The 23,087-nt window shown below is 40.9% G+C and overlaps 1 protein-coding gene and 1 pseudogene across 2 annotated transcripts in view; one reads left to right on the top strand and one right to left on the bottom strand.

Annotated features, from left to right (window-relative positions):
- LOC130873543 (5'-nucleotidase domain-containing protein 2-like) overlaps nucleotides 1-23,087 on the bottom strand; it is a 72,821-nt pseudogene that overhangs the window by 12,064 nt on the left and 37,670 nt on the right.
- Filip1 (filamin A interacting protein 1) overlaps nucleotides 15,147-23,087 on the top strand; it is a 151,751-nt gene continuing 143,810 nt past the window's right edge. For both annotated transcript variants that reach the window (XM_057768845.1, XM_057768844.1), the window contains exon 1: nucleotides 15,147-15,457. The gene's annotated coding sequence lies outside the window, so the exon portion shown is untranslated. The remainder of the gene's footprint in view (nucleotides 15,458-23,087) is intronic.

The following is a 23,087-nucleotide window of genomic DNA, read 5'->3' as shown; positions in this document are numbered from 1 at the left end:
CAACCTTCCTCAAGACCCAGTAATACCACTTTTGGATATATATCCAAAGGATGCTCAATCATGTCACAAGGATATGTGCTCAACTATGTTCATAGCAGCATTGTTTGTCATAGCCAGAACCTGGAAACAACCTTAATGCCCCTCGACCAAAGAATAGATAAGGAAAATGTGGTACATATTTACACGATGGAGTACTACACAGCAGAAAAAAATAACACCATCTTGAATTTTGCAGACAAATGGATGGAGCTAGAAAACATCATTTTGAGTGAGGTAACCCAGACCTAGAAAGACAATTATCACATGTACTCACTCATAAGTGGTTTTTAAAACATAAATCCAAGAAAACCAGCCCATAAATCACAATCCCAGAGAAACTAGACAACAATGAGGATCCTAAGAGAGACATACATGGATCTAATCTACATGGGAAATAGAAAAAGACAAGATCTCCTGAGTAAATTGGGAGCATGGGGACCTTGGGAGAGTGTTGAAGGGGAGGGAGAGAGGCAGGGAGGGGGGCAGAGAAAAATGTAGAACTCAATAAAAATCAATAAAAAATATCGAAAAAAGTCTTGTTCTCAATTTGTTCTGTGATTTATTTTTAATCTCTGAAAGGCCAGTGACTATTATATATCAGATTTCCAGTTAGGGCTTTGCTTGCCCTTTAGAGTGGCTCCCACAGAACTGGGAGTCTTAATGTTTTAGAGTGTTGTGAAATGATTTCCCAATAGAGAGCAAGGATTGCAAGCCCTCGATGCTTCACAAGGGTGTCTTAATGGATTCACATTGTATTTAGCATATTTAGTGGTGCCAGACAGCAGCAACAAAATGCATATTGTTACTTCAATTGCTTTTGAATAAGTCTAACCGGAAGAACTTCTCCACAGCATTGTGCAGTTTCCAAACAAGTCTCCAAGTGCAGAGTGGTCTGGCTGTGCAGATACTAAGAAGAAGTCAGGTGGGGTTTCCCTAGGAAGTTTTTTATTTTTTTATTTTTTTTAAATCATGCTTTTATGATAAATAAACTGAAGTAAAATATCAGAAACTTCTCTGAAGTGTTAAGAAGGAACTCTTGCAGGACAACTGCCTTTCAAAGACTAGAGGGCATCTTCAAGCCTGTTCACATCAGGAATGGAGGTAGGGCAGATGGCGGGGCTAGCAGGAAGTAGTGATGGATTAGATAGGAGATGCATTTTATGTGGTGTCTGTGGTCACTTCATTGCCTCCCCCCACACACATGTTATTCAGAAAGGAATAAAAGGCCAAGCTCAACATACTACACAAATTTCTATTCTCTCCTTAAGATAGTCCCTTAAACTTGAATCCCGGAGACAACTTCTTGGGAATTTGTGTTGCACAACCCCATATTCCCAGAAATACCGCTTCTATTATACATCCAGACTAGATGAGACGTAGCAAAACGAAACCGTAAGAGAGTACAGCTAGTTCTGCAAGAATCTCTAACTACTTCATCCTAATGAAAACAAACTTACAAGGCCACAAAAGGGCAGGGGACATGGCTCGGTGGTTGAGAGCACTTACGCTTTTGCAGAGAACCCACGTTTGGTTGCCAGCATTCATCTGGGAAGTGAGGCACCACCTATAACTCCGGCTCCAGGAGGACTCACGGCTTTTGGAATCCAGAGGCACCTGTACTTCTGTGCTTAGACTGATACAGATACCTATAATTAAAAATTAAAAAAAATGTTTTTAAAAGATACCACATAGGAACTGGGCATGGAGGCAGATACCTATGATCTCAGTGCTCAGGAGGACTGCTGTGAGTTTGAGATTATCCCAAAATAAAACTTCCAAGCCAGCCTGGGTTGCAGAGTGAGATACGATCTCAAAACAAACAAACAAGCAAGACCATGTCAAGAATCTTAGTTTTGAATGTCATTTCAATGTTGACAGAATGGGAGTAAGGATAGATGGTTCTTAGTAATTAGCTGAGATTCTCTCTTGTAACTTTTTAAACAAGCTTTTTATTTCTACCCCTTCCTTAAATTGCTTTTCATTCATGCACTCCTTGTAAGATGCTCTTCAACTTTCAGCAGCCCTCTTGCTTCAGGAGCTGGGATCCCCGGCATAAACACCATGTCCCACAACTGACTTCTGAACTTAGTCTAAGAGTAGGAGGAAGACCATGAGCCTCTAACACGGCAGCAAGGTTGAAAGTCAGGCTTAGTGGACTTGGAGAGTTGTTTCCACCTCTTTTGATACTGATTTTCTTTGTCAAGGGGGAAATTCTGGGGAACTTTCTTGGTGCTATCCCATAGCTCTTTTCCATAGAAAAAACGAGGAACCACTTCTTTTCTGGCTTCTAGATATTTTTCCTCTCAGGGCTTTGACCCAAACAACAAGAGATGTGCTAAATGCTTGTGTGGAAAGCTATATGGGAAAGATAATGCCTTTAGGCTAACCCCCAAACAGCTCATGTTCCATCCATGAAAAAGTGGACTTGACCATGCAGTCTGACCAGGAGGCATTCTCAAGGGTTGACTTCCTGGGTTAGACTTTGCCTTATCCCTAAAACTTAAGTAGGATCCAGGAGTCTTCAAAACTTCTGGAGGGAAACTTGCAAGCTAGTGGTTGATGGTTGAGACCCCCACTCCTCTCCCATCCACTCCTCAAAGAGGGTAAGACACACTGCTTTGGGGAAGGTCCAAGGCCCTCCCTACTATATGTAGGCTGAGCAAGGCATCCATCCAAAGAGAATAGGCTTCAAAAAAGCCAGTACAAGTAGTAGGGATAAATCCTGGTGCCACTGCCAGTGGTCCCACAATCTGCACCAGCCATGCAACTGTCACCCACATTCAGAGGGATTACTTTGAACCTAAGCTGATTCCTACCCTGTCTGGCTGGAGTTGGTGAGCTCCATTAGCTCAGGTAGACTGTTTCAGTGGGCGAACCCATCACGGTCTTGACTTCTTTGCTCACATTCTCACTCCTCCCACTCTTCGCCTGGACTTGAGAGCTCAGTCCAGTCTGTTGGCACATTCTTATTTACTTATTTATAGTCTGAAACGTCTGGAGGTTTGCAGTGTTGGTGTAAACCTTGCTTCTGGAACATGCAGATTCATTTTCTGACGAATGCCGTGGTCAGTCTGCACTCCAGGGCACCTGCATTACAGATGCCTCAATTTCCAAGCATGCGGAAGCAGTAAGGGCTCCAATAGTATTTTGGGGGAGAAATAATTTTGTCCTGGAACTCTAACATCTTTTTTCTCTTTTAGCAAAGCTACAGATAATTAAGTCAGCAATTTTTTAAAAGAAACATTCGTGCTTTCTTATGTTCACATATTTGACAATGTTTTCAACAGTTTAGAATTATGTATAAAAACCTAAGCAATAAAATATGTTTTGCAAAGAAAGATGTTTATGTTAAAACAAAGCTCATAACGAGCAGCACATTTTAGGTAATGAAAACTGGCAGACTGAGCCCTCCGCATACTGCCCTCTGTGCCTCTCACGCTGCTTTCCTAACCTCAGGACACTGATGCCCCGTCACCCACAGGAGCATGGTTAGGCACAGAGGTGGAGGTAAAGAGGGCACAGCTGTGGAGGTAAAATCCATCGTACTTCTAGGCAACTGAGAAAATAGGTTTAAAGGGGTTAAATCATTGAAAAGTATCATCCCACTCGTGGGTTCTGGCGGTCTCCTTATCCCAAGGCTCTCTATAACTTCATGGCGTATTCAGAAGGGATGCCATGTTCTACCTCTTGGTAAGGAGAGGAAAAAGGATTTCTCTGTCCTCTTAAGGTCAAGTGCAGCAGAATGACCACACTGTTTCCCAAAGGAGAATATACCTCCTCCCTGGACCATGCAGAATTTCTGTGTAGATCCTAAGCACAGCCTGTGGTTTAGAAGGAAATGTCTGTAATCGGAGACTGAGCTTCTGCTTCCCAACTGCCCAGACCTGAATAATCACACAAAACTATATTAATTACAACACTGTTTGGCCAATGACTCAGGCTTATTTCTAGCTACCTCTTACATCCTAAATAAATTTCTATTAATCTGTGTATCACCACAAAACTGTGGCCTACTGGTAAGGTTCTGGTGTCTTTCTCCAGCAGCAGATACTTGGCATCTCTCTGACTCCGCCTTCTTTCTTCCTATATTCAGTTTAGTTTTCACCACCTAGCTCCATTCTGCCCTTCAATTGGCCAAAGCAGCTTCTTTATTAACCAATGGTAATAAAACATATTCATAGCATGCAGAAGAGAATTCCACATCATCTTTCCTGTCTAAATAAAAAGGAAGGTTTTTTAACTTTAATATAGTAAAATTATAACAAAACAGGTATCAAACAAGAATTGTAGTTAGAATAATTAGTCTATTTATATCTGGCAAAATTAAAGAAAATATTCTATTTTTTATTTTATCTTTGTGAGTCAAAAGTATATTTAATTTATTGTTTATTATAACTAAGAAAAACTATAACTAAGGAAAACTATAGCTATAACTATCAATTCCATCAAAGACCCCCAGAAGGATATAGTGTTATCTTAGTAAGCAGAAAGTGCATTGTAAGCAACTTCCAAAATTTTAGATATGACAGAGACATCTTGCTGCCTGGACAGTCACCCAAAGTTCTTCTGTAACATTGGGACATCCATCTTCAGCCTACAGGACCATATTATCCGGCAGACTTTTCCAGGAAGCAGGAAATTTGAAAAGCTGCTTTACCTATATTGGCAGTTTGGCAGTCGCTTTCTTCTGTGTCCTGCAGAATGTCTGGCAGACTCTTTCATGAAACAGGAAGCCTGAACAAGTGTCTCATCATATTTAGGCAAGTTCAGCAGTCATTTTTTTGTGGGTCCTGTTTTTCTAGTTTATACAGCATACTATCAAGCAGTCCAGACAAGAGCAGAAAAGTTCCTTGCCCAGATAGCTAGCCTTGTCCCAGTGAAGGCAAATTCCATAATGAGTTTCTTCAATGCCCATCAACCTCTCTGAAGTAGTTGGTGTTGCTAGAAGCAGACATGTCTCACAGCCAAGAAAATTCTAAGCTCTGCCTATTCTCTCCTGCCTAGTTAATGGCCATTCAACTCTTTATTGACCAATCATAAGGCGCCTTGGCAAAGACACATCTTTACTGTGTAAATGAATATTCAGGAATAAGCTTCAGCCTCATACCTACAATGCTATTTTAAAGGAAGTATCAGGGAATTTGTGATTATAGAGACCACCTTTGTTTTCAAAGGTTTTTATTTACCTTTTTATTGTTTCATTCTACTGAGTGATTCCAACTTGCATGTGCCTGCTTGTATTATACTTAGTTAACACAGTCTCCAATAGAACTCTCTCCATTACCTCAGTACATTGTTTAATTATCTCATAGTCTTCAGGATGGGTAACCAGGAAGAGCATATGAGAGCCACCAAGTTCTCAGGTCATTTAGAAAGATGTTGCCATTCCTGAATATTTATTTCATTTCCCTTAGAAGGTGACTTACTACCCCATTTTCAGGAAAAGGAAATAAAATAAATGCTAATCTTAAGCTCACGAAGCCTTGCTCAGCTGTAAGATAAATGCCAGATTCACGATTTCTTCTTCACCTTCAGAGATGGTGCATCTCCCCTGTGTTCAGCAGCTGACTTTGTGATGGTAGCGCTGCTACACAGGCCGGGCTGCAGCAGCTCTTGTGCTGGATGCTTAACTTCTTGATGTTTTCCTCTGTAGGTTCAAACAGGTGAGCATTTGCTCATGAACTCTGTAAATAACAGGTAGGTCACTCTTCCTGGTGGTTTGTAGACAAACTGTTTTAGGCAAGCCTTTCTGGTTTCTTTTTTGTTGTCATTTTTTTAAAACTTCAATTAGTAGTAGTATATTAATACTATAAATCTAATTCTCTTTTAATATTTAAGAACTAAAGACAACAGTGAGAGTTCACGTGTTCTGCAGAAGGATTCACCTGGACCCAAAATGTTTTTATCTATCTTATCTTATCTTATCTATCTATCTATCTATCTATCTATCTATCTATCTATCTATCTATCTATCCATCCATCCATCCATCCATCCATCCATCCATCCATCCACTCACCTATCTAGTGGCTGCTGTTTTGAGATCCACTTGCTTCAAATCCAATTGCCTTGAATGGCCCACTGATTTTCCTATGGTCAACTCCTGAGAGCAGGGATTAGAGGCATGCACCTCTACACCCATCTCTGATAGCCATAATGATATTATGGCTAAGATAAGTAACGTTTGTTGGGTGTGTACTTTTGTGCCAAGAGTTGGCAGTGTTTAAATGCATTTTATTAGAGAAAACTTAAAGCCTCTGTTCATGGAGCAGCAGCATCGTCAGCTGCTCCCCACCTTTAACATCTGTGAACAGACCATTTTGTTTCTGCTCCCCACTCTGGAATGTTCCAAAGCAAATCTCAGACAAAACCTTGTTCATCTGTGAGTATTTCAGAAAGCAAGTGCCGTGGGGTATTATATATTTCATGTGTCTGGGTTATTCACGGAATTGGAGCCTCCAGAAAAACACATGAATCACAAATGACCTTGATTAATCTCAGTGTTCACACCTGCTTTTGTAACTTGTGAACAGTACCCTAGCTGTGCCACAGGATCCTTCCTCCTGGCCTGCTCCAGTGGTGTCCTAACTCCCCAGGGTCTCATACATCCTTGCTCCCATACTGCAGATTCTCATGCTCTGGCTGAGAGATTGTTATGTATGAAGTCACACAGTAACTCTCACATTTTATTTGAGAGATTTTATCCATGTGGTCATTGTAACCATGTAGATAAATAGCATTCTCAAAGCCATAGAGTATGCAATTGTGCAACTGGCCTAACCTACTTATTTTTGATTGCATACTAGTGTATGGTCTTAAGTTCCTATAATCATTTTATGAAATATATAAATGAGTCTTAGGAAAAAAATAATTGGCTAAATTCGCACAGTCCATAAGTAGTGGAGTTAGAACATTCAGGCTAGCTTTGCCTGACTCCAGAATCAGAAATCTTAATGGTTCTACCCTTACTCTGGCTAAAACTGGTTTTGTTTATTTGTTTGGATTTATCTAATTATTTACATAGCATTTTGATATAAGCCTATATGATTTGTGGAGGGAAAGGATGATTATTTTTTAAATTGTTTTTATTGAGCTATATATTTTTCTCTATTCCTCTCCCTTTTTCTCCCCTCCCCTCCTACCCTCTCCCATGGTCTCCATGCTCCCAATTTACTCTGGAGATCTTGTCTTTTTCTACTTTTCATGTAGATTAGATTCATGTATGTCTTTCTTAGGATCCTCTTTGTTGTCTAGGTTCTCTGGGATTGTGAATTATAGGCTGCTTTTTTCCTTTGCTTTATGTCTAAAAGCCACTTATGAGTGAGTAATATGATATTTGTCTTTCTGGGTCTGGGTTACCTCACTCAATATGATGAAAACCCTGATTATTATGTGTTGTATAGCCCATTCCCAGTTTTCAGAGTTTTTTGTTTGTTCTTAGAAAGTCCCAATTTTTTTCAAAAATCATTGACCAAAGAGTAATGGTGCACACCTGCAATGCTGGTACTCAGAAGACAGAGGCAGGAGGATGGACAGAGGCTGGCCTGAGAAACATAGTGAGATCTTGCCCCAAAGAATTAGAAGCTGTTGTCGGGGTTTCTGTCCTGCCTAGTTCCCACAATCATTAAGTCTCAAAGAAATCACCCATTGGTCTACATTAGTTGTAAACGGATTGACCCATTAGCTCAGGCTTCTTATTAGCTCTTATAACTTATGTTAGCCCATTATTTTGTCTATGATATCCACCTTATTCAGCAAGGCAGTCACATCTTGCTTCTGTGTCTGGGTCAGGACTGCAGAGGAATGGACTTCCTCCTTCCCAGAATTCTTCTGTTCTCATTGACCCACCTCTACTTCCTGTATAGTTGTCCTGCCTATACTTCCTGCTTGGCTACTGGCCAATCAGCGTTTATTTAAAATATTATTGACAGAATACAGACTATTCTCCCACACCAAGAAGCAATAGCAACTACAAATGTTTAAAAGTCATGATTACAGTTAAGAATTAGTATTGAGTAAGAGGGGACATGGCTGTGCTGTAAGGAATGGAAGCAGGAAGTATGTGCTAGGGAACATTCTCTGAGCTCATTGAAAGTGGGATACCGATATCTGTGTCTGCAGAATATGGTTATGCAGTAACATTCATTTTTCCTCTTTCTTTTGTGCTCACATGCTCCATTGTTTTCTTTTTAAAATGATTCACATTTTATTTTATGTATATGAGTATTTGCCTGAACGTATGTGTACTATGTGCATGCATGGCACATGTTACAGAGAACAAAAGAGTACCTTGGATCCCTGAAATTGGAGTTAAGGACACTATGTGGTGCTGGCAACTGAACTTGAGTCCTCTACAAAAGCAGTCAGTGCTCTTGGCTGCTGAGCCATGTATCTAGTCTTGCTTTATTGTTTGCTCATATTCTTGTCTTTTTAAATTATTATCAATTTGGAAGAATAAGACAGGAGGAAAAAAGAATTTGAGGCCAACTTGGGTGTGGTGGTTTGAAAGAAAATGGCTCCCAAAGGGAGTGGCACTATTAGGGGTATAGCCTTGTTAGAGTGGGTATGGTCTTGGAGGAAGTGTGTCATGGTTGGGGCGGGCTTTGAAGTCTCTTTTCTCAAGTGTCACTCAGTGTGACAGTCGACTTCCTGCCTTCTGGTCAAGATGTACCTAGTACCATGTCTGCCTGCATGCTGTCATGTTCCCCGTCTTGATGATAGTGGACTGAACCTCTGAAACTGAAAGTCACCACCTCAATTAAATGTTTGCTTTGTAAGAGTTGCTGTGGTCATGGTGTCTCTTCAGAGCAATAAGAACCCTAACTAAGACACTGGGTCATATCTGAAATTGTGGGTTCAGGGAATGAAACTCAGGTTGTCCAGCTGATATCAAGTGCCTTTATCCCCGAGCTACCTCCCTGGCCCTAAGGGTCTGCAGCGCCTTTTAAAATCATGTAATTTTTTATATGTATGAGTGTGTTGGTTGCATTCATGTGTGTGCACCACACGTGTTCCTAGTGCTCATATAAATCAGAAGAGGGAGTCAGATCCCCTGAAACTGGAACTACAGATGGTTGTTAGTTGCCGTGTAACCTGGACCTCTGGAAGAATAGCCAGTGTTCATAAACTCTTTGCCATCTCTCCAGCCCCAAGTTCCATTAAATCCTAGTAGAACTGTAATCAGATTAGTAGAAAATAGAAAACCTAATTATACCCAGTAAAAACAGCATCAATCAGACCCCAAATAACCAAATATGAATTCCTCTCTGATGCTTTTTTTGTTTTTGTTTTTCTTGTTGTAGTCTCTGTCTTTGTAAAGTTTTGGTTATGAACAAATAACTCATAAACTTTTAAAATTTTTTATCTAATCAAAGACCCAAAGTGTGTTTTTAAAAGACAATCTTAGAATTTCACTACGCAGTAAATTTGTTCATCACTAAGCTGCTGTGAATTGCTCTTTTTAGAGAATGTGTTAAATAGCTCATACCTACAGTGTTTAAAAATAGGCTTTCGTTTTTATTTTATTTACTCTAGCAATCATTTATTGTCAGCCCAATTTTCTCTTCTTTGGTATTCAACAGAATTTTAATTACAATGGGACTTTATTTTACTATGCTCATCATGAAATTATCTCATTTTCTGTCTTCAAAACTATGGGATTTTGAATGTATTTCTTTTTTCTTTTCTTTCCTTTTCTTCTTTCTTTCTTTTTTTTTTTTTTTTTTGAGACAGGATTTCTCTGTATCTTTGGAGCCTATCCTGGAACTAGCTTTTGTAGACCAGGTTGGCCTTGAACTCACAGAAATCCACCTGCCTCTGCCTCCCTAGTACTGGGATTAAATGTATGCACCACCACAGCCTGGTTTGAATGTATTTCTTTAGAGCCATAGCTCAGGATAAAACACTTGCCTCACATAGGTAAGGCCGTGGATTCAAGCCCCTAGTACCACAAAACAGAACAAAGCAAAACATGCCTTTTTTTCCAAAAGTTTATGCATTCAAAGATAGTAGTCAGAGATCAAGTAAGTAATTACTGTATTTACTTTAATTATCGAACAGAGGAGGTAGCTAAGTGGTTAAAGCCATACATTTTCAGAACCATATTCTCTGACTTAAGTTCTGGTTCTAGTATTTAATGATCAGTTTGTGACCTTGGCTTACTTACTTTATGTCCATGCACCCAGGTTTCTTTACGTACCAATTGTAGGTAATCGTTCTTACATTTTATGGTTGCTATGAGAATTAAGCAAGTCAATATATGTCAAGTTCTCAGAACTTCTCAGCTTACAGCAAGCTTTCAATAGATGATCATTTTCTTCTTTTTTTTTGCTTTTAGAAATAAAACTTTCTCTTTTTGATGATTTGTGTGTGTGTGTGTGTGTGTGTGTGTGTGTGGGCATGCGCACACACACGTCCGTCCTTGGAGGCCAGAAGAGGGAGCTGGATCTCTTGGAGCTGGAGTTAAGGAAAGGTGGTGTTGAGATGCCTGATGCTGAGAACAGAACTCTGGTCCTCTGAAAGAATAGCAAATGCTTTTTTATATGACCCAGGACCACTGGCCCAGGGGTGGCATCTTTCTTGGTGGGCTGGACCTTCCTACATCAATTAACATAGTCAAGACAGCTGTCCACAAACATGCCTATGGGCTACCTTTGTCTAGAGAGTCCCTCACTGAGGTTTTTTTTTTCCCCCAGGTGGTTATAGACCTGGTGTGGGAGAATTGTCTGTATTCTGTCAATCACGTTTTGAATAAACACTGATTGGTCAGGCAGGAAGTATAGTCAGGTCAACCATACAGGAAGTAGAGGTGGGGCAATGAGAACAGAATTCTGGGAAGGAGGAAGTCCATTCCCTCCATTCCAGCCCAGACCACCGTGAAGCAAGATGTAACTTGCCTGGCTGAAAGGCACCGAACCATGTGGCTAACATAGATAAGAATAATGGGTTAATATAAGTTACAAGAGCTAATAAGAAGCCTGAGCTAATGGGCCAATCAGTTTTATAACTTATGGAGATCTCTGTGTGATTTTCTTTGGGGCTTTCTGGATGTAGGGTATCGGGCAGGACAAAAACCCCAACAAGCCAGCCCCTCATGTTACATAGACCATGCCATGACTACGATGTTTTTGTTTGTATCATGAAATCTATTGTTTTTGCAGCAAATTTTAAAAAAAATTAAAATGTTCAATTCACAATTTGGAGTTTCTTCTTATCATTTTATTAATTATTATTATTATTTTGTTGTTGTTTTGAGACAAATATCAGGTAGCCATGACTGGCTTCAAACTCAGTATGTGGCTAAAATTGGTCTTGAATTCCTTATCCTACTGCCTTAGCCTTCCAAGTGCTGGGGTGACAGTCATGTGCTATAACACTTGACTTTTTTTCTCCATGTTTGTTTGTTTCTAATGAGTTGAGTGTGCAGAGTCTAGAAGCACTTTCTGTATGCTTTAAAGATTCCTTTTTCTTTTAAAAAAATCCTAATATGTTAACTTGCGCACCCAATCATTCTTATTTATTGACTATTAGTGAATGGTGTTTGAATATTCAGCAAGGAACAACAAAAATTATTCTATGCTACTCATAAGCTTATACTTAAATCTCAGAGCTGAGCACTGAATATCAACAGGGCATATCTGTACGGATAATTGTTCGTGATACCTCTCCAGTCCTGGTCATTGCCAGTGTAAACATCATGCCAGTTGTTCACTAATATATTGAAGAAGGTAATAACTTTTTTCTTTTGAAAGTCTCTAAATCACTATGGTTTTTAAAATAAACAAGAGGAGAGATTTGGTCTCAGAAACGGATTTAGAGAGAGTCTGTTGACAGATATTTCATTCTCTTGCCTTTTCTCCAAATGATAGCAATCTATGAGAAAAAAAAAAACCTTCCTCATGACTCATCGCTGAAGTTGGGAAATTGAGCTTACTTTTCCAGAGATTCCCAGAGAGATCACCCTGAAAACTGTGGGAAAGGATGCAGCTGAATGGTCATATATGAACAATATGTGCTGAATCTCAGTTCTTCATTGACAAATCACAAATTTCTAGTAGTCTTTAGTGGCAAGCTTCCTCTGTGGATTATGTAGGAAATACTTTATTTAGGCTGAATAATTGTTCCTGAGGGAGAAGCCTTCAAAATGTCTTGCACTCGTGTGCGTGTGTGTGCATATGCACACACACAGAAAGAGCCAGAGTCAGATAGAGATAGAGACAGACAGAGACACAGAGAAAGACAGAGAGACAGAGATACAGAGACAGATAGAGACAGACATGGACATACATACAGACAGACAGAGATAGACCATGAGCAGGGACTATAGAATACTAATCAGTTATGTTCACATGTCTAGTATAACTAAGAACAACAGTTCAGTTAGTTTGGTGTGGTGACTCATGCCTCCCCTCTTAGGGAGGCAGAGGCAGGTAGAGCTCTGTGAGTTGGAGGCCAACCTAGTTTACATGTCCAAAATAGTCTGTCGCAGGAAAAAACAAGCAAACAAACAAAAACCATGCTTCTAAGGTAGCAACAGTATCTGATTATAAGCCATATCCTGTGTGATCTTGCTAATTACCACATTGTTTGAACCTAATGGCAACAGTGGACAGCTAATCCAAAGGCTAATGTAAATAATAGCAGGGCATTCACTTTCCATAACACAAAACAAAACCCGAAAACTCCTTCTGGATATTTGCAGCAGGAATAACCGCATTTTTCTTTAGCTGGAATGATGTAGGCTGCTAAAGGAATAGTGGGTTTTTCCCTCTCTTTGCTGTATTGTGGATTGGAACCATCCATAAAGAAATTCTGTAGAGGTGAAATGATACATTCCCAGAATTCTCTTTGGTGGTTTTCAATCTGGAACTGTTGTATGTAGTATGGATGCTAGGAGTGTGTGTACTTTTCAAACTTATCTCAGTCTTTGTAATAATGATGATGATGATGCCAGGTTGTATGCATTTTTGGAGTTATCTCTGCCTTTGTGATAATAATAATAATAACAAAAACAACAATGCAACCAGTACTCTCCTGATGGTTCTGAATCATCCATAGCCCACTCATGCGCTTTCCCTCTGTATCAGAGCCACTTTCAGGGACTGTGGATAGGCAGACATTCCATGGTAGGGACTGTGAATGAAGTATCCATCATTGTTCTGTAAGACACAGCTAACCTCACATAAAAGTTTAATAGCAGTTTTTCCATTGAAACATTTATTTATTGTTAATGTATACACGTGTGCCAAGGCACATGAATAGAGGTCAGAGGGCAACTTTGTGTATTCCTTCCACCTTTATGGGAGTTTTATGTTATCAGGCTCTATACTTTTCCTGCCAAACCATCTCACCTATGCGTTCTCTCTCTCCTTCTTCCATTCTCCCTCCCCCTTAATTAAGGTTAGTTCAGACCTAGAAAAACTGAACCTAAACAAATGACTTTTTTGTGTGTATTTAGTAGTAAATAAATTAAGGGGGAATGACGTATTATCTGTGTGCTGCTAGGATGGGGTAACTGGGCTGTTTTCTGGTGGGTTGAGATGGAGGTAACAGTTAACGTTGGAGATGAGGTTAAGAACGAGGACACCTCCACGCCATATTCATGGTCTGCTATGTAAAGTGGCACGCTTTCCCAGATGGACAGCAGGGTAACTTAGCAAAGAAGGCATGTACTGTACAGTGTGATATTAAAATATAGCGCCTCCGTCTTTGTGTGTCTCTCAGGTTCACCTTTAGCTGTCGAGTCAAAAAGAAGGCATCACTCCCAGGTTACCTTGAACTTGCCCTTCTGATCTTCCTGCCTCCTCCTGTTTATCTTCTTTGTTTGTTTTGTTTGGTTTGGTTTTTGGTTTTTGAGACAGGGTTTCTATGTGTAACATTTCTGCCTGTCCTGGAACTTGTTTTGCAGTCCAGGCTGGCCACAAACTCACTGAATTCACCTGCCTCTGCCTCCCAAGCACTGGAATCACAGGTGGCTGAGCCACCGTCACCTGGCTTATCTCCATCTTGTTTTATTTTATTTTGTTGAGACAGGATGTCACTGTATAGCCCAGGCTGTCTCAAACTCCGGATCCTCCAACTTTAGCTCCCCAGGTCAGTATCATAGACACATTCCCCTGAACCTAGTTTAAAAGCAAGGTTATTATTAAAATGATGGATTGATTTTGGTACTAGAGTCAACATTTAAAAGGATATTGCTGAGATTTTTGTCAGGGCAGTATTTTCGGAAGGCTCTCGGCAGCCCTAGCTGTCATTAATTTCCTGTATGTGCTTAATAAATCAGAGGACTAAGCACACATTTTTATGGGTCTGAAGCTTGGCAGATTTATACTTTTCTGTAATACAGAACGATGTTTAAGCTGGAGCTGTTTCCTCGTTGGCTTTGGAGAGTGGAGGGTTAATGATGACTCAAGCTTGACAGCCAGGAGCTATGTCTCAAGTCCTGGTGTTGCTGGGGTGTTTGCTGCCTTGTGCTGCTTTGAATGAATGACTTGAGTTGGAATAGTAAGAGTTTCCTTCCTGACTTGACTTCTTGCAGAATCCTAGTGCTGTCGGCATTCCTTTACGGTAGACTTATTTGAAAAGCACTCATATATGCACCAGGGCAGATCTTTTAAGTAAGTGATGGAGCTATAAATGTAACTCTCCAATGATGAAAGCTGCTTGGAAATGATCTCTGTGAATCTTCTCAACCTTTGTAGCGCACTATTAGATGCATTTAAAAAAGAAATCACAACACTTATCTAAGAGTCTAATTGAGTAGAATATTGCCTTGGGAAATTGCTCTGCCTAACACAACTGCCGCTCTTTTTCTGTTCAGATTAAAAAGCCCAAGTCCCACTTCGCTGTCTGCAAACAGTAATTACCTCTGTGAAATGAGCAGAGGTCCTTAAAAGGGTCTGCCGGCTTCCTGGGATCTTTCCGGGGTGAGCGGGATGCGGGGCTGATAACCCAGCTGCCTAGGAACTGAGCAGGGCCGGCTGCAAACTCCTCAGCTGTTGACAGGCTGGCCTCGCTGAGAACACTGGTTAAATATAGCACGCGCAGCTCAGCGCCCCAACAAAGTCACCGCGCTGACAGTGTGCGGGAGCCGCAGAGGAGAAACCTAATCTCAGAGCCCAACAACACCTAGCAACAGTTGAAAAAACTTTGAAACAAAAGTCGGGGTGGGAGATAGGCGGCTTCCAATTCCTGCTGATCCCGACTGTTGAAGGAGAAGCTGCAGCTACTCCGTGCCGTTTCCTGTATGACTTCAGCTACTGGCTAGTCCCAGCAGAGTGGGAAAAGCGTTTTCCCCAGTCTTCTTTTGGGCTGGCTAGTTTTCCGGGACCCACTCTTGGGCTGTGGGACAAACCACTGGGTTCGTCAAGGGATAAACCCTCCGAGAAAGGATACTTCTTTGCTTAAAGGAGCCGCCAGCAGGTAAGATCCCCCCTTCACCCCAAGAATATGTTTACTCTGTTAAATCTGTTTCCACAAGAAAACGATTCGCTCCAATTCTACTTTGTCTCTTGCTTGGACTTCTCTTGTTCTGTGATGGGAGAGCACGTGTAGGGATTTTAGAATCTGTGTAAATTATTAAAAAGAAATCAGAAACTTCTTTTTCACAGTTACACTGAGTTCCTTTTAAACACAGCATTCTGTGATGTCTTAATAGTCGTCAAGCTAGCCCTGCTGAGTGAGTCGTGTTCTTGCAGGTAATAGGAATATGATGGACTCCTCTCAACAGCCAGTGTGGCTGAACCACAGAGGGGACATTTCCTCGCGGGCGAAATAGCTTTTATTTACTGAAAATAGCCGAGCAGCTTGTGTGGTAACTGAGGAAGGTCCTGTCGGGTGTCCCTGTTGCTGCGCTGTTGACCCGCTTCCTTGCTCCTTGCGCCGCTGGGGTTTGCCGGATTCTCTGATTGCAGGGACACCTTGTGCTGGGTCTGACCTCATTTGCCTGCAGTTGCCCAAATGTATCTGACTCGCGCAAGATATGCCTGCTGCTGATTCACTGCTTTTGCAGCAGTTGAATATTCAGGAGGATGTTGCATTAATTAAATAAATGGAGTGATTGCTTTTGTGCGGACACAGTGGATTCTGCTTTAAGAAACTTAGACCGAAGTTCTTTAGGGGAAAGAAAATCCTTCCATAAACTGCATGGGTGTAAGAGCGCGTTTCCAGCAGTGTGAGGGAAGCTCAGTATCCTTTGAGGGTCCCCCCAGTCTCCCCATTGGTGAGGTGACATGCGCCTTAATCAGAATTGCCTACAGTGAACAAGTTCACACTCAGTCTCTCAGCTTGTGACTACAAATGGTTGATCTAATCAATACTGACTCCTGGTAGTCTGTAGTTGGGGTCGAATTTGTGTAAGAAGATGAATTATTTCTTCAAATAATCCAGAGAGGTTGGATGTATAAACCTAAGGACAATATCAAAGAAAGCCCTGAAGAACATTTTTTCAAAGAAATTATTTGAACACTAGTCGTGGAGACTCACACTTGTAATCCAGCACTGGGGATTACAAAGCAAACCTCAGCTACATAGTAAGTTTTAGCCCAGCCTGGGCTATAGAGTGAGACTCCGCCTTCAAAACAAGGCAAAACAAAACAGAAAACCCATTTGTGTCATGTGAAAAAGGAATTTCCATTAGCCAATTTGGAAATTTTTTTTTGACAAATGAGAATATGTAAGCCTTTTTGGTAAATGTTCCTATTCTAAGAATAGTCGATTGATGATCATACAGTTTGTGTTTAGGAAAAAGAAATAATGCTGTTATTTCAATCTACACCACCCTACATGGTTCTGATGATGTGATTAGTTTGCAAAGTAAAAGAAGCTAATCCAATATAATCAACTTATACAAATAATAGTGAGTGTATGCATGGCCTGCGGGTCAGAGAGGAAACCCATGGTACTTTGCTGGAGATGAAATATCTTTGCCTTGGAAGACTTGTGAAAAGTCAGGACTAGATGCTCTGCATTTTTCTTGTTTAATCCCAGGAAGGGTCACATTGCTGGCTTCCACATACCTCAGGAAGGCCGGAATCTACCACTGGTTTGAGGCATTCGATTTTCTCTGGAGTCAGGGAGACAGCTTTTAGATAACAGCACAGGGCTTGACCCTGAGTGAAGGCCACGTCTGCTGAAGTGGAGTTTTGAGTATCATGAATTGTTTTCATGGTTCCAAGTTTCCCTTTGAGAATTAAGAGGTGCTAAATTAAACCACGTGGTTGCCTCCATTGCCTGAACAAAAATCGCCCTCCATGAATACACAGATCCATCCCGATTCATTCAAGTGTGTGTGTGTGTGTGTGTGTGTGTGTGTGTGTGCGCGCGCGCGCACTGTTTTGGAACGGCCCCTCTTGCCTTTCGCTATAAGAGCATATAAGTGCGGTAGGACGCCATTGCTGTTCTCTTTGGCTCTTGCCTGGATATGCTACCCACCCACTGTCAGACTCATTACCATGCAGACCACACGGCTGGTGATCAAGGACTAAGTTTCTACTTGGTTGTGCTTGTCGGTCTACACTTTGGTTATCCAGGGGGGACTCCTTGTTGCTGCCAACCACTGAGACTGGGCATTAAAAAAAACTTCCATCATCTGGCACCTACTTAACTTCTCCAGTTTCATTCCCACTACTCAACAGCAAAGTCCCTTGGCTTCGGGTACTTCAGGTTATGGACCATTCTTCAGAAAAAAACAGTGGCTACTTTAAGACCTTACCCCTCCTTGTGCCGTTCACCTTGCTTGGGACACACTCTGCTCCAGTAGAGACCGTGTTTATCCTGCAGACTATCCCCTCCCATCTTCACAGAGATTCCGGAAGTGGCTCCTCAGTTTGGCCAGCGCGAATGCTGTTTATGTTAGGGCTCTTCATGGTAGGCGTGGCCTCATTAAAGCTGGGATTGTTCTGTAAAATCTTCGGGGTAGTTCTGGAGCTTCTTGGCCCCATGTACACTTTGGACAATCTAGTAACTTCTTAGGTTCCAGATTTCTAATGATGAGTATGTAAGGATGTATAAAGTCAAGAAACCAACTAGAAGTATGGCTGATAGTCTTTTACCTAAAAATTTTCTCAGTGAAAAACCTTGATGTTTTGCTAATTTTAACTGTGTTTACATGTCTGACTGCAGAGATGTTATTGCATGCCTCCCAAATGATATGAAAAGGACATGTATCCACCTCCTTCCTGTATGAAAACCCAGACTTCTAAACTTCTAAATTCTGTTACTCATAGTTTTTAAAATCATCTTTTAGGGACAAACTTCTTATATAGGTACATTTGGTCAGTTTATTTAAATCATGACTCTTTCTATTTATGAGTCGTGAATTAAAATCTTGCCATGAACAATAAAACACTTAAAATATCATGGTCATTTTGGAGATCTTCTCCCTAGGTATAGAGAACACAGATGTTTGTTGGTGCTACTTTCAATCACCCATGAGACCTGCAGCCTAAGAGACAGCAAGAACATAAAAGGCTTTTGAGGCTATTTTCTCTGTGTTCACCAAAACAAAAGCATTCTTTTTATATTCTCAAGTGGTTTCCTACTGGGATTTGTGAAATAATTAATATATTCATTAAGCAATAGTCTCCTCATGGTTCATAGTTTTTAATTATGAAATATTGGGGTCTATACATTCTAAGTATTGTACATTGTGGTTTTCATTTTAGATGAACATTCCTCTTTAAAATATTTCTATTTTTATTGTTTTTAATGTGTGTGTGTGCGTGTGTGTGTGCACAGGCGCCTGGTGAGGTCAGATATAGAGCTCCACTGGACTTAGAGTTGCAGGCCACCATGAGCTGCCTGACTCTGGAGCTCAGAATTGAACTCAGATCCAATGCAGGAGAAATAGGTTATCTTCCCCAGGTTTATTTATTTTTGTTTATGTGTATGTGTTTGTATCTGTGTATGTGACTGTATGCCGTATGTGTGATGATGACTGAGAAGGCCAGAGATGGCATTTGATTCTGTGGAGCCCTGAGCTGTACACCATGATTATTGGGTATTGGGAAATGAACTCTTCAAGAGCAGGAGGTACTTTTAACCACAGTGCCTTCTCTCCAGTTTTCTGAAGATTATTTTTTTTTAAAAAAAGATAATAAAGGGTATAATAGGTGCCTCAGACTTAGAGTATTACAGAGTTTAATCCACACTTTACTTACTTCCTTAGCTTTATGTTTTTAAATAGAAAGCTATGGTTCTGGTGGGCAAGCTTATGTTACTATAAAGCTTAACAAAAATGCTTAAGAGAAAAATCATTGGTAACAACTTAGAAAAATGATATAAAATCTACATTATAAATTAATTTACATGGTATTTTAATACTTGTCCACAAAGTAAAAGATAAGCTGATGAAATAATACTTGTTCCCTTGAATCTGATTGAAGTTCTAGCAGTAAGGATATAGTCATGGAAGAGGGGTTTGAGAATATCAAGTAATAGACAAGACTGGTGACCCAGACTCAGGTTTCAACTCACTGTGACCTTGGACAGATTCCCTGTGCTTCAGCTTCCTTACCTGAGTGTTACAGTATTTTGTCCTCATTGCATTGTTTGAAGATCAACCAGCTACTGGCATGGGCGTGTGCCTGATATGTTGTCCAGCCCATTTAGTCTCCCCTCTGCTGTCACATTTTCAGTGCGATTGTCTGTTCCAATTCTAGTTGCACACAAAGCCCTCAGATGGCTCATAAACTGCTGCTCACCATCGTAAGCAAAAGAGGGTTCATTCTTTACATCGGAATCTGGGTTGGGACATCGTACTGTTGCTGGGCGCCCTAAGCAGACAGTCTGAACAGCAGCCAATAATTGCAGATGGAATTTAGGCTGTACCCTCCACCCCCACCCCTGTTATCACTCAGCAGTCCTGTGTCTTCTAGAAGCATTACTAAAAAGGTTAAGAAATCACCCACAGGATAGGCTGTTCTCGTTTCTATATTTGCACTTGGAGATAAAATGTCTTTATACTTAGGGCTTGGCTGACTCTTCCCCAGCCAGCTACACTGGGTAATGCAGAGCCATGCAGACTTCCACGGAGGGGATGATATTAAATTCATGATTCTCTACTTCTTCCCTCTGGTGATTTGTTTTGTTTCACTAACTTAGTAACCGATAAAGTGAAAAGACCAAAAAAGGTCATCTCAGGCTAACATCATCCTTACTGAATGGAAATGAATTCCTGCTATTCATTGCTCTTAATCCTAGTCAGTCTTAAAAATGACAAGAAAAATCAGCCACAAGACAAACAATAACGGTTTCACACCACAAAGATGCTTATGTATATGCTGTATACACCTAATTTAACAAAATATAGAAAGCATTCTGATGGTGGGGGGGTTCTAAGTAGTTATAGTAGCAGTAAACTTTGTGTGGGTGAATACGGTTTAGACTTGTCGATTCTATTCCATTTTTGTAGCTGACAAGAGGAGTCGTCTGTAAGCTGAGTTTGAGAAATCTCATTCTCCAGTGAAAACCTGGTTGTGGAAAAGAAGAGAAGGATGGAGATAGATAGATAGATAGATAGATAGATAGATAGATAGATAGATAGATAGGAGAGAGAGAGAGAGAGAGAGAGAGAGAGAGAGAGAGAGAGAGAGAGAGAGAGACTTTTTTTTGGCTTTGCAGATTCACTGCAGAGGCTTTAAGACCAAAATATAAGAACTTCAGGCAAGCATACTGAAGTATATTATTTTTTCCATAAAAGGTCAGTTTTACTCTTTCCCTAGTAAGAAAGAGAAAGGCTATTGGCAGAGTACAACTGTCTCTGGTAGTAGCTGGGGCAGTTTGGTTTCAAAGGCATCCTTGTGGCAGAACTCAGGAGGAAAGTCAAACATAAATTGAGTCGTTTTACTGTTAAACCTCTGATTGACAACGTGAGAAACTCTGGACTGAGATGAGACTCTAGCACCCCATGCTCCCCATCCCTGAGGGCCTTGTTTAAGCCACCGTGACACCAAGGCATGGGGTAGGTTTGTGTTGCTTTTCCTTTTTGGGAAATGGTGTCAGTGTGCAATACTGGGTGATTTATATGTTTCTGGGGCCTGTGAAAGACAAACCAAAGGGTATTTTAAAGCTAGGACAGAATTTATCTCAAGTCATTTGCCTTTAATGGAGCCCTTAAGGTGAAGGATTTTTCTGGGTTGAGTTTCTCTTTGTCTCAAGATGGTGAAAATCATGCTTCCTGCTTTGTGGCTGAGGACTTTAAATGTCTACGCTTAGGAATAGTTGGTCTTTCTTTTGTCGTCATTGTCAGTGTGCTCCTCCCAGGTACGACAAATAAATCATCTACCCCTTACTTTTGTAAAGAAAATCCACAGGAAAGCCATGAAATGAACATAGGAGGCTTGGTTAAATGCGTTCTTTAAAAAAGTAATTTTCTAAAGACATGACACCAGAAGATGATTTGATTGAAAGCAGTAGATTGCTGACGTCACCAACACAATCAGGTTATGGCTAACTTATCTTGTGTATCTGCAAGACTTTCACAAAAATAACTCCCCCCACAGACGCCCATGAGTCACAGGCAATGCAGTAATAGGGATAAATTAACTTTCTTTTTCTTTAATACACTTATGTCTCAACTAACTCACTTTCGAGCTTTCTGTTTGGGCTGGAGCGCTACAGAACAACAGGAAAGGAAGAGGCATTGCTGAGTTCATAATGCTATTTCGGTGTGGCAGTGGACGCACATGAGGAAATGACACCCAGGGCCTGCGTCTGGAGCCTGCAGTTACTGTGACGACAACACACACGAAAATGAAAACAAAGATGGCCTTCTCCCTGGCCCAACCAGCAGGTTCTGCCAGCCTCACAGCTTCCCTCATTATTCTATAAGTCTCGAAAAGTGACACCAGAGGTATTCAGGGCTCTCAGGGCTCCATTAGCTGTTTGGTAAGGGACCCACGCATGAAGAGCAGCCTGGTATTTGGATCATGTAAGCTTGGTGTTCATATGCTGTCTCTTTAGGCATCATCTGCTGGTTTGGGCACCACCAAACCTAATGCTTGATTCGTAGCCTGTTGCTTGTTCTGCTGGCTGTGTTTGTGGTGTTTACTCCTTAGGGGGTTCCCCAACCTTGTTAAGACATTCTGACCTTCAAAACTCTGCCCATTCAACAGATCATTACCCAGCATAACAGGAATTTACCAGGAACTGGGACACTTAAGCCCCAAGTCTTGATACAAAATATAAAGATAGATAATAGCTGTATGTATTTCCATGTACATCAATTGTGTGTAATATATGCAAATGATGTTAATTAACAGCCAGTCTACACTCGAGTGTTTGTGCTAGGCGGTATGCCAAGCATATCCTGTAAATGACTTTATTTTCTTCTCATAGCAACTCTAGGATGCCACCCTCAACTGGAGTTTGAACTCAGGGCCTCAACATACTAGAAAAATGATCTACCACTTTTAGCTCTATCTCATAGATTAGGAAAATGAGATTTCTACATGCTAAATAATTTGTCCAGTGGCAGATATAAAATCCAAAGTCAGGGGATTTGACCATTTTTATGCCTTATTTTCAACCGTGTTTTTGAAATGCAGGAAATGGCTCAAGGAGTAATCCCTGCCTCCAGTAGCTGAGTCGCGTTTAAGGGAGAGTATAGAATTCAACACTAAAGGGCTCCGCTGTGCCTGTAGATGCAGAAGGTTCACCAAAGGCAAAGAATAAACAGACTGAATGGCCTTTTCTAAGGGTTCCCCAAAAGCCTCAATGGCCAGTGAAGTCTGACAACCCAGCAAGACGTAGAAGAGCTGGGGCACAGAGTGCAGTACCAAGTCTAGTGACTGATTGTTTTTCAAGACATTTTGGGTGAAGGGTGTCAACTGACAGTGGGCTGTCCCATCAAAACCAAAGACAAAACAAAGTAGAACAGAGCAGAGAGGCTGCTGTAGTTTCAAAACAATTACCTGACAGTTTGCAACATTTTTCTTTTTGTGAGACAGGGTCTCACTATGTAGCCCAGGCTGGCCTTGAGCTAGCAGCTCTCTTGCCTCAATTTCCTGAGTGCTGGGATTAAAGGTTTGACTACCATACCTACATATGTACA

This window comes from Chionomys nivalis, chromosome 4, assembly GCF_950005125.1.
Source record: "Chionomys nivalis chromosome 4, mChiNiv1.1, whole genome shotgun sequence".
NCBI classification, from domain to species: Eukaryota; Metazoa; Chordata; class Mammalia; order Rodentia; family Cricetidae; genus Chionomys; species Chionomys nivalis.
The sequence above is the reverse complement of the archived record's forward strand: the minus strand, read 5'-3'. Positions and strand labels throughout refer to the sequence as shown.